The sequence below is a fragment of the Echiichthys vipera genome (genome assembly GCF_963691815.1).
Source record: "Echiichthys vipera genome assembly, chromosome: Y".
NCBI classification, from domain to species: Eukaryota; Metazoa; Chordata; class Actinopteri; order Perciformes; family Trachinidae; genus Echiichthys; species Echiichthys vipera.
The window spans coordinates 1,912,422-1,929,594 of record NC_139849.1 but is presented as its reverse complement, the minus strand read 5'-3'; positions in this window follow the sequence as shown (position 1 = coordinate 1,929,594).

Below are 17,173 nucleotides of genomic sequence, written 5' to 3'. Positions count from 1 at the left end.
CGACCAACGCTGCTATGTTCGACGGTGAGTGTCATGTTCGACCCTGAGAGTTATGTTCGACCTAACTGTTATGTTCGATCCAGGGTGTAATGTGCAACCAACGCTGCTATGTTCGACCGTGAGTGTCATGTTCGACCCTGAGTGTTATGTTCAACCAGTGCTGCTGTGTTCGACCGTGAGTGTCATGTTTAACCTTGACTGTCATGTTCGACCGTGAGTGTCATGTTCGACCGTGAGTGTCATGTTGGAGCAACCTTACTATGTTCGACTGTGACTGTCATGTTCGACCATGACTGTCATGTTTGACCATCAGTGTCATGTTCGACCGTGACTGTCATGTTTGACCAACGCTGCTATGTTCCACCGTGAGTGTCTTTTCGACCGTGACTGTCGTGTTCGACCAACACTTCTATGTTCGACCATGACTGTCATGTTCGACCGTGACTGTCATGTTCGACCAACGCTGCTATGTTCGACCGTGAGTGTCATGTTCGACCGTGAGGGTTATGTTCGACCGTGACTGTCATGTTCGATCATGACTGTTGTTTCTGACCGTGACTGTTGTTTCTGACCGTGACTGTCATGTTTTACCAACGCTGCTATGTTCGACAGTGAGTGTCATGTTTGACCGTGACTGTCTTGTTCAACCGTGAGTGTCTTGTTCGACCGTGAGTGTCTTGTTCGACCGTGAGTTACACGTTCGACCGTGAGTGTCTTGTTCGACCGTGAGTATCATGTTCGACCGTGAGTTTTATGTGCAACCAACGCTGCCATGTCCAACCGTGACTGTCAGGTTCAACCAACGCTGCTATGTTCGACCGTGAGTGTCAAGTTCGACCGTGAGTATGATGTTCGACCAACGCTGCTATGTTCGACCGTGAGTGTTATGTTCGACCGTGATTGTCATGTTCGACCAACGCTGCTATGTTTGACCGTCAGTGTCATGTTCGACCAACGCTGCTATGTTCGACCGTGAGTGTTATGTTCGACCGTGATTGTCATGTTCGACCAACGCTGCTATGTTTGACCCTGAGTGTCATGTTCCACCGGGAGTGTCATGTTCGACCGTGACTGTCATTTTCCACCGTTACTGTTGTTTCCGACCGTGACTGTTGTTTCCGACCCTGACTGTCATGTCAGATTGTAAGTGTCATGTTCGACCGTGACTGTCATGTTCCACCAACGCTGCTAAGTTCTACCGTGAGCGTCATGTTCGACCTTGAGTGTTATGTTCGACTGTGACTGTCATGTTCGACTGTGAGTGTCATGTTTGACCAACGCTGCTATGTTCGAAGGTGAGTGTCATGTTCGACCCTGAGAGTTATGTTCGACCGTGACTGTCATGTTCGATCCAGAGTGTTATGTTCAACCAACGCTGCTATATTCGACCGTGAGTGTCATGTTCGACTGTGAGTGTTATGTTCAACCAGTGCTGCTATGTTCGACTGTGACTGTCATGTTCGACTGTGAGTGTCATGTTTGACCAACGCTGCTATGTTCGAAGGTGAGTGTCATGTTCGACCCTGAGAGTTATGTTCGACCGTGACTGTCATGTTCGATCCAGAGTGTTATGTTCAACCAACGCTGCTATATTCGACCGTGAGTGTCATGTTCGACTGTGAGTGTTATGTTCAACCAGTGCTGCTATGTTCGACCGTGAGTGTCATGTTTAACCTTGACTGTCATGTTCGACCGTGAGTGTCAGCTTCGACCGTGAGTGTCATGTTGGAGCAAACATTGCTATGTTCGACTGTGACTGTCATGTTTGACCGTGACTGTCATGTTTGACCGTCAGTGTCATGTTCGACCGTGACTATCATGTTTGACCAACGCTGCTATGTTCCACCGTGAGTGTCTTTTCGACCGTGACTGTCGTGTTCGACCAACACTTCTATGTTCGACCATGACTGTCATGTTCGACCGTGACTGTCATGTTCGACCAACGCTGCTATGTTCGACCGTGACTGTCATGTTTTACCAACGCTGCTATGTTCGACTGTGAGGGTAATGTTCGACAGTGAGTGTCATGTTCGACCGTGACTGTCTTGTTCAACCGTGAGTGTCTTGTTCGACCGTGAGTGTCTTGTTCGACCGTGAGTGTCATGTTCGACCGTGAGTGTCTTGTTCGACCGTGAGTATCATGTTCGACCGTGAGTTTTATGTTTAACCAACGCTGCCATGTCCAACCGTGACTGTCATGTTCAATCAACGCTGCTATGTTCGACCGTGAGTGTCAAGTTCGACCGTGAGTATGATGTTCGACCAACGCTGCTATGTTCGACCGTGAGTGTTATGTTCGACCGTGATTGTCATGTTCGACCAACGCTGCTATGTTTGACCGTCAGTGTCATGTTTGACCAACGCTGCTATGTTCGACCGTGAGTGTCAAGTTCGACCGTGAGTATAATGTTCGACCAACGCTGCTATGTTCGACCGTGAGTGTTATGTTCGACCGTTATTGTCATGTTCGACCAACGCTGCTATGTTTGACCGTCAGTGTCATGTTCGACCGTGACTGTCATGTTCGACCGTGACTGTCATGTTCAACCAACGCTGCTATGTTCGACCGTGACTGTCATGTTCGATCGTGACAGTTTTTTCTGACCCTGACTGTTGTTTCTGACCCTGACTGTCATGTTTTACCAACGCTGCTATGTTCGACTGTGAGGGTAATGTTCGACAGTGAGTGTCATGTTCGACCGTGACTGTCTTGTTCAACCGTGAGTGTCTTGTTCGACCGTGAGTGTGTTGTTCGACCGTGAGTGTCATGTTCGACCGTGAGTGTCTTGTTCGACCGTGAGTATCATGTTCGACCGTGAGATTTATGGTTAATCAACGCTGCCATGTCCAACCGTGACTGTCAGGTTCAACCAACGCTGCTATGTTCGACCGTGAGTGTCAAGTTCGACCGTGAGTATGATGTTCGACCAACGCTGCTATGTTCGACCGTGAGTGTTATGTTCGACTGTGATTGTCATGTTCGACCAACGCTGCTATGTTTGACCGTCAGTGTCATGTTTGACCAACGCTGCTGTGTTCGACCGTGAGTGTCAAGTTCGACCGTGAGTATAATGTTCGACCAACGCTGCTATGTTCGACCGTGAGTGTTATGTTCGACCGTTATTGTCATGTTCGACCAACATGCTATGTTTGACCGTCAGTGTCATGTTCGACCGTGACTGTCATGTTCGACCAACGCTGCTATGTTCAACTGTGAGTGTCAAGTTCGACCGTTATAGTAATGTTCGACCAATTCTTCTATGTTCGACCGTGAGTGTCATGTTCGACCGTGACTGTCATGTTCGACCAACGCTGCTATGTTCGAACGTGAGTGTCAAGTTCGACTGTGAGTATAAAGTTCGACCAATGCTTCTATGTTCGACTGTGAGTGTTATTTTCGACCGTGACTGTCATGTTTGACCAACGCTGCTATGTTTGACCGTGAGTATCATGGTCGACCGTGAGTGTAATGTTTAACCAATGCTGCCATGTCCGACCGTGACTGTCATGTTCGACCAACGCTGCTATGTTCAGCATGAGTGTCATGTTCGACCGTGACTGTCATGTTCGACCAACGCTGCTATGTTCGACGGTGAGTGTCATGTTCGACCCTGAGAGTTATGTTCGACCGTGACTGTCATGTTCGATCCAGAGTGTTATGTTCAACCAACGCTGCTATGTTCGACCGTGAGTGTCATGTTCGACCGTGAGTGTTATGTTCAACCAGTGCTGCTGTGTTCGACCGTGAGTGTCATGTCTAACCTTGACTGTCATGTTCGACCGTGAGTGTCATGTTCGACCAACGCTGCTATGTTTGACCGTCAGTGTCATGTTTGACCAACGCTGCTATGGCGACCGTGAGTGTCAAGTTCGACCGTGAGTATAATGTTCGACCAACGCTGCTATGTTCGACCGTGAGTGTTATGTTCGACCGTTATTGTCATGTTCGACCAACGCTGCTATGTTTGACCGTCAGTGTCATGTTCGACCGTGACTGTCATTTTCGACTGTGACTGTCATGTTCGACCAACGCTGCTATGTTCGACCGTGACTGTCATGTTCGATCGTGACTGTTTTTTCTGACCGTGACTGTTGTTTCTGACCGTGACTGTCATGTTTTACCAACGCTGCTATGTTCGACTGTGAGGGTAATGTTCGACCGTGACTGTCATTTTCCACCGTTACTGTTGTTTCCAAACGTGACTGTTGTTTCCGACCCTGACTGTCATGTCAGATTGTAAGTGTCATGTTCGACCGTGACTGTCATGTTCCACCAACGCTGCTAAGTTCTACCGTGAGCGTCATGTTCGACCTTGAGTGTTATGTTCGACTGTGACTGTCATGTTCGACTGTGAGTGTCATGTTTGACCAACGCTGCTATGTTCGAAGGTGAGTGTCAGGTTCGACCCTGAGAGTTATGTTCGACCGTGACTGTCATGTTCGATCCAGAGTGTTATGTTCAACCAACGCTGCTATGTTCGACCGTGAGTGTCATGTTCGACTGTGAGTGTTATGTTCAACCAGTGCTGCTATGTTCGACCGTGAGTGTCATGTTTAACCTTGACTGTCATGTTCGACCGTGAGTGTCATGTTCGACCGTGAGTGTCATGTTGGAGCAAACATTGCTATGTTCGACTGTGACTGTCATGTTTGACCGTGACTGTCATGTTTGACCTTCAGTGTCATGTTCGACCGTGACTATCATGTTTGACCAACGCTGCTATGTTCCACCGTGAGTGTCTTTTCGACCGTGACTGTCGTGTTCGACCAACACTTCTATGTTCGACCATGACTGTCATGTTCAACCGTGACTGTCATGTTCTACCAACGCTGCTATGTTCGACCGTGACTGTCATGTTTGATCGTGACTGTTTTTTCTGACCGTGACTGTCATGTTTTACCAACGCTGCTATGTTGGACTGTGAGGGTAATGTTCGACAGTGAGTGTCATGTTCGACCGTGACTGTCTTGTTCAACCGTGAGTGTCTTGTTCGACCGTGAGTGTCTTGTTCGACCGTGAGTGTCATGTTCGACCGTGAGTGTCTTGTTCGACCGTGAGTATCATGTTCGACCGTGAGTTTTATGTTTAACCAACGCTGCCATGTCCAACCGTGACTGTCATGTTCAATAAACGCTGCTATGTTCGACCGTGAGTGTCAAGTTCGACAGTGAGTATGATGTTCGACCAACGCTGCTATGTTCGACCGTGAGTGTTATGTTCGACCGTGATTGTCATGTTCGACCAACGCTGCTATGTTTGACCGTCAGTGTCATGTTTGACCAACGCTGCTATGTTCGACCGTGAGTGTCAAGTTCGACCGTGAGTATAATGTTCGACCAACGCTGCTATGTTCGACCGTGAGTGTTATGTTCGACCGTTATTGTCATGTTCGACCAACGCTGCTATGTTTGACCGTCAGTGTCATGTTCGACCGTGACTGTCATTTTCGACTGTTACTGTCATGTTCAACCAACGCTGCTATGTTCGACCGTGACTGCCATGTTCGATCGTGACTGTTTTTTCTGACCGTGACTGTTGTTTCTGACCGTGACTGTCATGTTTTACCAACGCTGCTATGTTCGACTGTGAGGGTAATGTTCGACCGTGACTGTCATTTTCCAACGTTACCTTTGTTTCCGACCGTGACTGTTGTTTCCGACCCTGACTGTCATGTCAGATTGTAAGTGTCATGTTCGACCGTGACTGTCATGTTCCACCAACGCTGCTAAGTTCTACCGTGAGCGTCATGTTCGACCGTGAGTGTGTTGTTCGACCGTGAGTGTCATGTTCGACCGTGAGTGTCTTGTTCGACCGTGAGTATCATGTTCGACCGTGAGATTTATGGTTAATCAACGCTGCCATGTCCAACCGTGACTGTCAGGTTCAACCAACGCTGCTATGTTCGACCGTGAGTGTCAAGTTCGACCGTGAGTATGATGTTCGACCAACGCTGCTATGTTCGACCGTGAGTGTTATGTTCGACTGTGATTGTCATGTTCGACCAACGCTGCTATGTTTGACCGTCAGTGTCATGTTTGACCAACGCTGCTGTGTTCGACCGTGAGTGTCAAGTTCGACCGTGAGTATAATGTTCGACCAACGCTGCTATGTTCGACCGTGAGTGTTATGTTCGACCGTTATTGTCATGTTCGACCAACATGCTATGTTTGACCGTCAGTGTCATGTTCGACCGTGACTGTCATGTTCGACCAACGCTGCTATGTTCAACTGTGAGTGTCAAGTTCGACCGTGATAGTAATGTTCGACCAATTCTTCTATGTTCGACCGTGAGTGTCATGTTCGACCGTGACTGTCATGTTCGACCAACGCTGCTATGTTCGAACGTGAGTGTCAAGTTCGACTGTGAGTATAAAGTTCGACCAATGCTTCTATGTTCGACTGTGAGTGTTATTTTCGACCGTGACTGTCATGTTTGACCAACGCTGCTATGTTTGACCGTGAGTATCATGGTCGACCGTGAGTGTAATGTTTAACCAATGCTGCCATGTCCGACCGTGACTGTCATGTTCGACCAACGCTGCTATGTTCAGCATGAGTGTCATGTTCGACCGTGACTGTCATGTTCGACCAACGCTGCTATGTTCGACGGTGAGTGTCATGTTCGACCCTGAGAGTTATGTTCGACCGTGACTGTCATGTTCGATCCAGAGTGTTATGTTCAACCAACGCTGCTATGTTCGACCGTGAGTGTCATGTTCGACCGTGAGTGTTATGTTCAACCAGTGCTGCTGTGTTCGACCGTGAGTGTCATGTCTAACCTTGACTGTCATGTTCGACCGTGAGTGTCATGTTCGACCAACGCTGCTATGTTTGACCGTCAGTGTCATGTTTGACCAACGCTGCTATGGCGACCGTGAGTGTCAAGTTCGACCGTGAGTATAATGTTCGACCAACGCTGCTATGTTCGACCGTGAGTGTTATGTTCGACCGTTATTGTCATGTTCGACCAACGCTGCTATGTTTGACCGTCAGTGTCATGTTCGACCGTGACTGTCATTTTCGACTGTGACTGTCATGTTCGACCAACGCTGCTATGTTCGACCGTGACTGTCATGTTCGATCGTGACTGTTTTTTCTGACCGTGACTGTTGTTTCTGACCGTGACTGTCATGTTTTACCAACGCTGCTATGTTCGACTGTGAGGGTAATGTTCGACCGTGACTGTCATTTTCCACCGTTACTGTTGTTTCCGACCGTGACTGTTGTTTCCGACCCTGACTGTCATGTCAGATTGTAAGTGTCATGTTCGACCGTGACTGTCATGTTCCACCAACGCTGCTAAGTTCTACCGTGAGCGTCATGTTCGACCTTGAGTGTTATGTTCGACTGTGACTGTCATGTTCGACTGTGAGTGTCATGTTTGACCAACGCTGCTATGTTCGAAGGTGAGTGTCAGGTTCGACCCTGAGAGTTATGTTCGACCGTGACTGTCATGTTCGATCCAGAGTGTTATGTTCAACCAACGCTGCTATGTTCGACCGTGAGTGTCATGTTCGACTGTGAGTGTTATGTTCAACCAGTGCTGCTATGTTCGACCGTGAGTGTCATGTTTAACCTTGACTGTCATGTTCGACCGTGAGTGTCATGTTCGACCGTGAGTGTCATGTTGGAGCAAACATTGCTATGTTCGACTGTGACTGTCATGTTTGACCGTGACTGTCATGTTTGACCGTCAGTGTCATGTTCGACCGTGACTATCATGTTTGACCAACGCTGCTATGTTCCACCGTGAGTGTCTTTTCGACCGTGACTGTCGTGTTCGACCAACACTTCTATGTTCGACCATGACTGTCATGTTAAACCGTGACTGTCATGTTCTACCAACGCTGCTATGTTCGACCGTGACTGTCATGTTTGATCGTGACTGTTTTTTCTGACCGTGACTGTCATGTTTTACCAACGCTGCTATGTTGGACTGTGAGGGTAATGTTCGACAGTGAGTGTCATGTTCGACCGTGACTGTCTTGTTCAACCGTGAGTGTCTTGTTCGACCGTGAGTGTCTTGTTCGACCGTGAGTGTCATGTTCGACCGTGAGTGTCTTGTTCGACCGTGAGTATCATGTTCGACCGTGAGTTTTATGTTTAACCAACGCTGCCATGTCCAACCGTGACTGTCATGTTCAATCAACGCTGCTATGTTCGACCGTGAGTGTCAAGTTCGACAGTGAGTATGATGTTACCAACGCTGCTATGTTCGACCGTGAGTGTTATGTTCGACCGTGATTGTCATGTTCGACCAACGCTGCTATGTTTGACCGTCAGTGTCATGTTTGACCAACGCTGCTATGTTCGACCGTGAGTGTCAAGTTCGACCGTGAGTATAATGTTCGACCAACGCTGCTATGTTCGACCGTGAGTGTTATGTTCGACCGTTATTGTCATGTTCGACCAACGCTGCTATGTTTGACCGTCAGTGTCATGTTCGACCGTGACTGTCATTTTCGACTGTTACTGTCATGTTCGACCAACGCTGCTATGTTCGACCGTGACTGTCATGTTCGATCGTGACTGTTTTTTCTGACCGTGACTGTTGTTTCTGACCGTGACTGTCATGTTTTACCAACGCTGCTATGTTCGACTGTGAGGGTAATGTTCGACCGTGACTGTCATTTTCCAACGTTACTGTTGTTTCCGACCGTGACTGTTGTTTCCGACCCTGACTGTCATGTCAGATTGTAAGTGTCATGTTCGACCGTGACTGTCATGTTCCACCAACGCTGCTAAGTTCTACCGTGAGCGTCATGTTCGACCTTGAGTGTTATGTTCGACTGTGACTGTCATGTTCGACTGTGAGTGTCATGTTTGACCAACGCTGCTATGTTCGAAGGTGAGTGTCAGGTTCGACCCTGAGAGTTATGTTCGACTGTGACTGTCATGTTCGATCCAGAGTGTTATGTTCAACCAACGCTGCTATGTTCGACCGTGAGTGTCATGTTCGACTGTGAGTGTTATGTTCAACCAGTGCTGCTATGTTCGACCGTGAGTGTCATGTTTAACCTTGACTGTCATGTTCGACCGTGAGTGTCATGTTCGACCGTGAGTGTCATGTTGGAGCAAACATTGCTATGTTCGACTGTGACTGTCATGTTTGACCGTGACTGTCATGTTTGACCGTCAGTGTCATGTTCGACCGTGACTATCATGTTTGACCAACGCTGCTATGTTCCACCGTGAGTGTCTTTTCGACCATGACTGTCGTGTTCGACCAACACTTCTATGTTCGACCATGACTGTCATGTTCGACCGTGACTGTCATGTTCGACCAACGCTGCTATGTTCGACCGTGACTGTCATGTTTGATCGTGACTGTTTTTTCTGACCGTGACTGTCATGTTTTACCAACGCTGCTATGTTCGACTGTGAGGGTAATGTTCGACAGTGAGTGTAATGTTCGACCGTGACTGTCTTGTTCAACCGTGAGTGTCTTGTTCGACCGTGAGTGTCTTGTTCGACCGTGAGTGTCATGTTCGACCGTGAGTGTCTTGTTCGACCGTGAGTATCATGTTCGACCGTGAGTTTTATGTTTAACCAACGCTGCCATGTCCTACCGTGACTGTCATGTTCAATCAACGCTGCTATGTTCGACCGTGAGTGTCAAGTTCGACAGTGAGTATGATGTTCGACCAACGCTGCTATGTTCGACCGTGAGTGTTATGTTCGACCGTGATTGTCATGTTCGACCAACGCTGCTATGTTTGACCGTCAGTGTCATGTTTGACCAACGCTGCTATGTTCGACCGTGAGTGTCAAGTTCGACCGTGAGTATAATGTTCGACCAACGCTGCTATGTTTGACCGTGAGCGTTATGTTCGACCGTTATTGTCATGTTCGACCAACGCTGCTATGTTTGACCGTCAGGGTCATGTCCGACCGTGACTGTCATGTTCGACCGTGACTGTCATGTTCAACCAACGCTGCTATGTTCGACCGTGACTGTCATGTTCGATCGTGACAGTTTTTTCTGACCCTGACTGTTGTTTCTGACCCTGACTGTCATGTTTTACCAACGCTGCTATGTTCGACTGTGAGGGTAATGTTCGACAGTGAGTGTCATGTTCGACCGTGACTGTCTTGTTCAACCGTGAGTGTCTTGTTCGACCGTGAGTGTCTTGTTCGACCGTGAGTGTCATGTTCGACCGTGAGTGTCTTGTTCGACCGTGAGTATCATGTTCGACCGTTAGTTTTATGGTTAATCAACGCTGCCATGTCCAACCGTGACTGTCATGTTCAACCAACGCTGCTATGTTCGACCGTGAGTGTCAAGTTCGACCGTGAGTATGATGTTCGACCAACGCTGCTATGTTCGACCGTGAGTGTTATGTTCGACTGTGATTGTCATGTTCGACCAACGCTGCTATGTTTGACCGTCAGTGTCATGTTTGACCAACGCTGCTGTGTTCGACCGTGAGTGTCAAGTTCGACCGTGAGTATAATGTTCGACCAACGCTGCTATGTTCGACCGTGAGTGTTATGTTCGACCGTTATTGTCATGTTCGACCAACGCTGCTATGTTTGACCGTCAGTGTCATTTTCGACCGTGACTGTCATGTTCGACCAACGCTGCTATGTTCAACTGTGAGTGTCAAGTTCGACCGTGATAGTAATGTTCGACCAATTCTTCTATGTTCGACCGTGAGTGTCATGTTCGACCGTGAGTGTCATGTTTGACCAACGCTGCTATGTTTGACTGTGTGTATCATGTTCGACCGTGACTGTCATGTTCGACCAACGCTGCTATGTTCGAACGTGAGTGTCAAGTTCGACTGTGAGTATAAAGTTCGACCAATGCTTCTATGTTCGACTGTGAGTGTTATTTTCGACCGTGACTATCATGTTTGACCAACGCTGCTATGTTTGACCGTGAGTGTCATGTTTAACCAATGCTGCCATGTCCGACCGTGACTGTCATGTTCGACCAACGCTGCTATGTTCAGCATGAGTGTCATGTTCGACCGTGACTGTCCTGTTCGACCAATGCTGCTATGTTCGACGGTGAGTGTCATGTTCGACCCTGAGAGTTATGTTCGACCGTGACTGTCATGTTCGATCCAGAGTGTTATGTTCAACCAACGCTGCTATGTTCGACCGTGAGTGTCATGTTCGACCGTGAGTGTTATGTTCAACCAGTGCTGCTGTGTTCGACCGTGAGTGTCATGTCTAACCTTGACTGTCATGTTCGACCGTGAGTGTCATGTTCGACCAACGCTGCTATGTTTGACCGTCAGTGTCATGTTTGACCAACGCTGCTATGTTCGACCGTGAGTGTCAAGTTCCACCGTGAGTATAATGTTCGACCAACGCTGCTATATTCGACCGTGAGTGTTATGTTCGACCGTTATTGTCATGTTCGACCAACGCTGCTATGTTTGACCGTCAGTGTCATGTTCGACCGTGACTGTCATTTTCGACCGTGACTGTCATTTTCGACTGTGACTGTCATGTTCGACCAACGCTGCTATGTTCGACCGTGACTGTCATGTTCGATCGTGACTGTTTTTTCTGACCGTGACTGTTGTTTCTGACCGTGACTGTCATGTTTTACCAACGCTGCTATGTTCGACTGTGAGGGTAATGTTCGACAGTGAGTGTCATGTTCGACCGTGAGTGTCATGTTGGAGCAAACGTTGCTATGTTCAACTGTGACTGTCATGTTCGACCGTGACTGTCATGTTCCACCAACGCTGCTAAGTTCTACCGTGAGTGTCATGTTTGACCGTGAGTGTCTTGTTCGACCGTGAGTATCATGTTCGACCGTGAGTTTTATGTTTAACCAACGCTGCCATGTCCAACCGTGATTGTCATATTCAACCAACGCTGCTATGTTCGACCGTGAGTGTCAAGTTCGACAGAGAGTATGATGTTCGACCAACGCTGCTATGTTCGACCGTGAGTGTTATGTTCGACCGTGATTGTCATGTTCGACCAACGCTGCTATGTTTGACCGTCAGTGTCATGTTTGACCAACGCTGCTATGTTCGACCGTGAGTCTCATTTTCGACCGTGAGTATAATGTTCGACCAACCCTGCCATGTTCGACCGTCAGTGTCATGTTCGACCGTGACTGTCATGTTCGACCGTGACTGTCATGTTCGACCAACGCTGCTATGTTCGACCGTGACTGTCATGTTCGATCGTGACTGTTTTTTCTTACCGTGACTGTTGTTTCTGACCGTGACTGTCATGTTTTACCAACGCTGCTATGTTCGACTGTGAGGGTAATGTTCGACAGTGAGTGTCATGTTCGACCGTGACTGTCTTGTTCAACCGTGAGTGTCTTGTTCGACCGTGAGTGTCTTGTTCGACCGTGAGTGTCATGTTCGACCGTGAGTGTCTTGTTCGACCGTGAGTATCATGTTCGACCGTGAGTTTTATGTTTAACCAACGCTGCCATGTCCAACCGTGACTGTCATGTTCAACCAACGCTGCTATGTTCGACCGTGAGTGTAAAGTTTGACCGTGAGTATGATGTTCGACCAACGCTGCTATGTTCGACCGTGAGTGTTATGTTCGACTGTGATTGTCATGTTCGACCAACGCTGCTATGTTTGACCGTCAGTGTCATGTTTGACCAACGCTGCTATGTTCGACCGTGAGTGTCAAGTTCGACCGTGAGTATAATGTTCGACCAACGCTGCTATGTTCGACCGTGAGTATTATATTCGACCGTTATTGTCATTTCGACCAACGCTGCTATGTTTGACTGTCAGTGTCATGTTCGACCGTGACTGTCATGTTCGACCAACGCTGCTATGTTCAACTGTGACTGTCAAGTTCGACCGTGATAGTAATGTTCGACCAATTCTTCTATGTTCGACCGTGAGTGTCATGTTCGACCGTGACTGTCATGTTTGACCAACGCTGCTATGTTTGACCGTGTGTATCATGTTCGACCGTGACTGTCATGTTCGACCAACGCTGCTATGTTCGAACGTGAGAGTCAAGTTCGACCGTGAGTATAAAGTTCGACCAATGCTTCTATGTTCGACTGTGAGTGTTATTTTCAACCGTGACTGTCATGTTTGACCAACGCTGCTATGTTTGACCGTGAGTATCATGATCGACCGTGAGTGTAATGTTTAACCAATGCTGCCATGTCCGACCGTGACTGTCATGTTCGACCAACGCTGCTATGTTCGACCGTGAGTGTCATGTTCAACCCTGAGAGTTATGTTCGACCGTGACTGTCATGTTCGATCCAGAGTGTTATGTTCAACCAACGCTGCTATGTTCGACCGTGAGTGTCATGTTCGACCGTGAGTGTTATGTTCAACCAGTGCTGCTGTGTTCGACCGTGAGTGTCATGTTTAACCTTGACTGTCATGTTCGACCGTGAGTGTCATGTTCGACCAACGCTGCTATGTTTGACCGTCAGTGTCATGTTTGACCAACGCTGCTATGTTTGACCGTGAGTGTCAAGTTCGACCGTGAGTATAATGTTCGAACAACGCTGCTATGTTCGACCGTGAGTGTTATGTTCGACCATTATTGTCATGTTCGACCAACGCTGCTATGTTTGACCGTCAGTGTCATGTTTGACCGTGACTGTCATGTTCGACCGTGACTGTCATGTTCGACCAACGCTGCTATGTTCGACCGTGACTGTCATGTTCGATCGTGACTGTTTTTTCTGACCGTGACTGTTGTTTCTGACCGTGACTGTCATGTTTTTACCAACGCTGCTATGTTCGACTGTGAGGGTAATGTTCGACAGTGAGTGTCATGTTCGACCGTGAGTGTCTTGTTGGAGCAAACGTTGCTATGTTCGACTGTGACTGTCATGTTCGACTGTGACTGTCATGTTCCACCAACGCTGCTAAGTTCTACCGTGAGTGTAATGTTCGACCGTGAGTGTTATGTTCGACTGTGACTGTCATGTTCGACTGTTAGTGTCATGTTTGACCAACGCTGCTATGTTTAACCGTGAGTATCATGTTCGACCGTGAGTGCGATGTTTAACCAACGCTGCCATGTCCGACCGTGACTGTCATGTTCAACCAACGCTGCTATGTTCGACTGTGAGTGTCAAGTTCGACCGTGAGTATAATGTTCGACCAACGCTGCTATGTTCGACCAACGCTGCTATGTTCGACCGTGAGTGTTATGTCCGACCGTGACTGTCATGTTCGACCAATGCTTCTATGTTCAACCGTGACTGTCATGTTTGACCAACGCTGCTGTGTTCGACCGTGAGTGTTATCTCCGACCGGACTGTCATGTTCGACCAACGCTGCTATGTTCGAACGTGAATGTCAAGTTGGACCGTGAGTATAATGTTCAACCAATGCTTCTAAGTTCGACTGTGAGTGTTATGTTTGACCGTGACTGTCATGTTCGACCAATGCTGCTATGTTCGACCGTGAGTGCGAAGTTCAACCGTGAGTATAATGTTCGACCAACGCTGCTATGTTCGACGGTGAGTGTCATGTTCGACCGTGACTGTCATTTTCGACAAACGCTGCTATGTTCGACGGTGAGTGTCATGTTCGACCCTGAGAGTTATGTTCGACCGTGACTGTCATGTTCGATCCAGAGTGTCATGTTTGACCAACGCTGCTATGTTCGACCGTGAGTGTCAAGTTCGACCGTGAGTATAATGTTCGACCAACGCTGCTATGTTCGACCGTGAGTGTTATGTTTGACCGTTATTGTCATGTTCGACCAATGCTGCTATGTTTGACCGTCAGTGTCATGTTCGACCGTGACTGTCATGTTCGACAGTGACTGTCTTGTTCGATCAACGCTGCTATGTTCGACCATGACTGTCATGTTCGATCGTGACTGTTTTTTCTGACCGTGACTGTTGTTTCTGACTGTGACTGTCATGTTTTACCAACGTTGCTATGTTCGACTGTGAGGGTAATGTTCGACCGTGAGTGTCTTGTTCGACCGTGAGTGTCTGGTTCGACCGTGAGTGTCATGTTCGACCGTGAGTGTCTTGTTCGACCGTGAGTATCATGTTCGACCGTGAGTATGATGTTCGACCAACGCTGCTATGTTCGACCGTGAGTGTTATGTTCGACCGTGATTGTCATGTTTGACCAACGCTGCTATGTTCGACCGTGAGTGTCAAGTCCGACCGTGAGTATAATGTTCGACCAACGCTGCTATGTTCGACCGTGACTGTCTTGTTCAACCGTGAGTGTCTTGTTCGACCGTGAGTGTCTTGTTCGACCGTGAGTGTCATGTTCGACCGTGAGTGTCTTGTTCGACCGTGAGTATCATGTTCGACCGTGAGTTTTATGTTTAACCAACGCTGCCATGTCCAACCGTGACTGTCATGTTCAATCAACGCTGCTATGTTCGACCGTGAGTGTCAAGTTCGACAGTGAGTATGATGTTACCAACGCTGCTATGTTCGACCGTGAGTGTTATGTTCGACCGTGATTGTCATGTTCGACCAACGCTGCTATGTTTGACCGTCAGTGTCATGTTTGACCAACGCTGCTATGTTCGACCGTGAGTGTCAAGTTCGACCGTGAGTATAATGTTCGACCAACGCTGCTATGTTCGACCGTGAGTGTTATGTTCGACCGTTATTGTCATGTTCGACCAACGCTGCTATGTTTGACCGTCAGTGTCATGTTCGACCGTGACTGTCATTTTCGACTGTTACTGTCATGTTCGACCAACGCTGCTATGTTCGACCGTGACTGTCATGTTCGATCGTGACTGTTTTTTCTGACCGTGACTGTTGTTTCTGACCGTGACTGTCATGTTTTACCAACGCTGCTATGTTCGACTGTGAGGGTAATGTTCGACCGTGACTGTCATTTTCCAACGTTACTGTTGTTTCCGACCGTGACTGTTGTTTCCGACCCTGACTGTCATGTCAGATTGTAAGTGTCATGTTCGACCGTGACTGTCATGTTCCACCAACGCTGCTAAGTTCTACCGTGAGCGTCATGTTCGACCTTGAGTGTTATGTTCGACTGTGACTGTCATGTTCGACTGTGAGTGTCATGTTTGACCAACGCTGCTATGTTCGAAGGTGAGTGTCAGGTTCGACCCTGAGAGTTATGTTCGACTGTGACTGTCATGTTCGATCCAGAGTGTTATGTTCAACCAACGCTGCTATGTTCGACCGTGAGTGTCATGTTCGACTGTGAGTGTTATGTTCAACCAGTGCTGCTATGTTCGACCGTGAGTGTCATGTTTAACCTTGACTGTCATGTTCGACCGTGAGTGTCATGTTCGACCGTGAGTGTCATGTTGGAGCAAACATTGCTATGTTCGACTGTGACTGTCATGTTTGACCGTGACTGTCATGTTTGACCGTCAGTGTCATGTTCGACCGTGACTATCATGTTTGACCAACGCTGCTATGTTCCACCGTGAGTGTCTTTTCGACCATGACTGTCGTGTTCGACCAACACTTCTATGTTCGACCATGACTGTCATGTTCGACCGTGACTGTCATGTTCGACCAACGCTGCTATGTTCGACCGTGACTGTCATGTTTGATCGTGACTGTTTTTTCTGACCGTGACTGTCATGTTTTACCAACGCTGCTATGTTCGACTGTGAGGGTAATGTTCGACAGTGAGTGTAATGTTCGACCGTGACTGTCTTGTTCAACCGTGAGTGTCTTGTTCGACCGTGAGTGTCTTGTTCGACCGTGAGTGTCATGTTCGACCGTGAGTGTCTTGTTCGACCGTGAGTATCATGTTCGACCGTGAGTTTTATGTTTAACCAACGCTGCCATGTCCTACCGTGACTGTCATGTTCAATCAACGCTGCTATGTTCGACCGTGAGTGTCAAGTTCGACAGTGAGTATGATGTTCGACCAACGCTGCTATGTTCGACCGTGAGTGTTATGTTCGACCGTGATTGTCATGTTCGACCAACGCTGCTATGTTTGACCGTCAGTGTCATGTTTGACCAACGCTGCTATGTTCGACCGTGAGTGTCAAGTTCGACCGTGAGTATAATGTTCGACCAACGCTGCTATGTTTGACCGTGAGCGTTATGTTCGACCGTTATTGTCATGTTCGACCAACGCTGCTATGTTTGACCGTCAGGGTCATGTCCGACCGTGACTGTCATGTTCGACCGTGACTGTCATGTTCAACCAACGCTGCTATGTTCGACCGTGACTGTCATGTTCGATCGTGACAGTTTTTTCTGACCCTGACTGTTGTTTCTGACCCTGA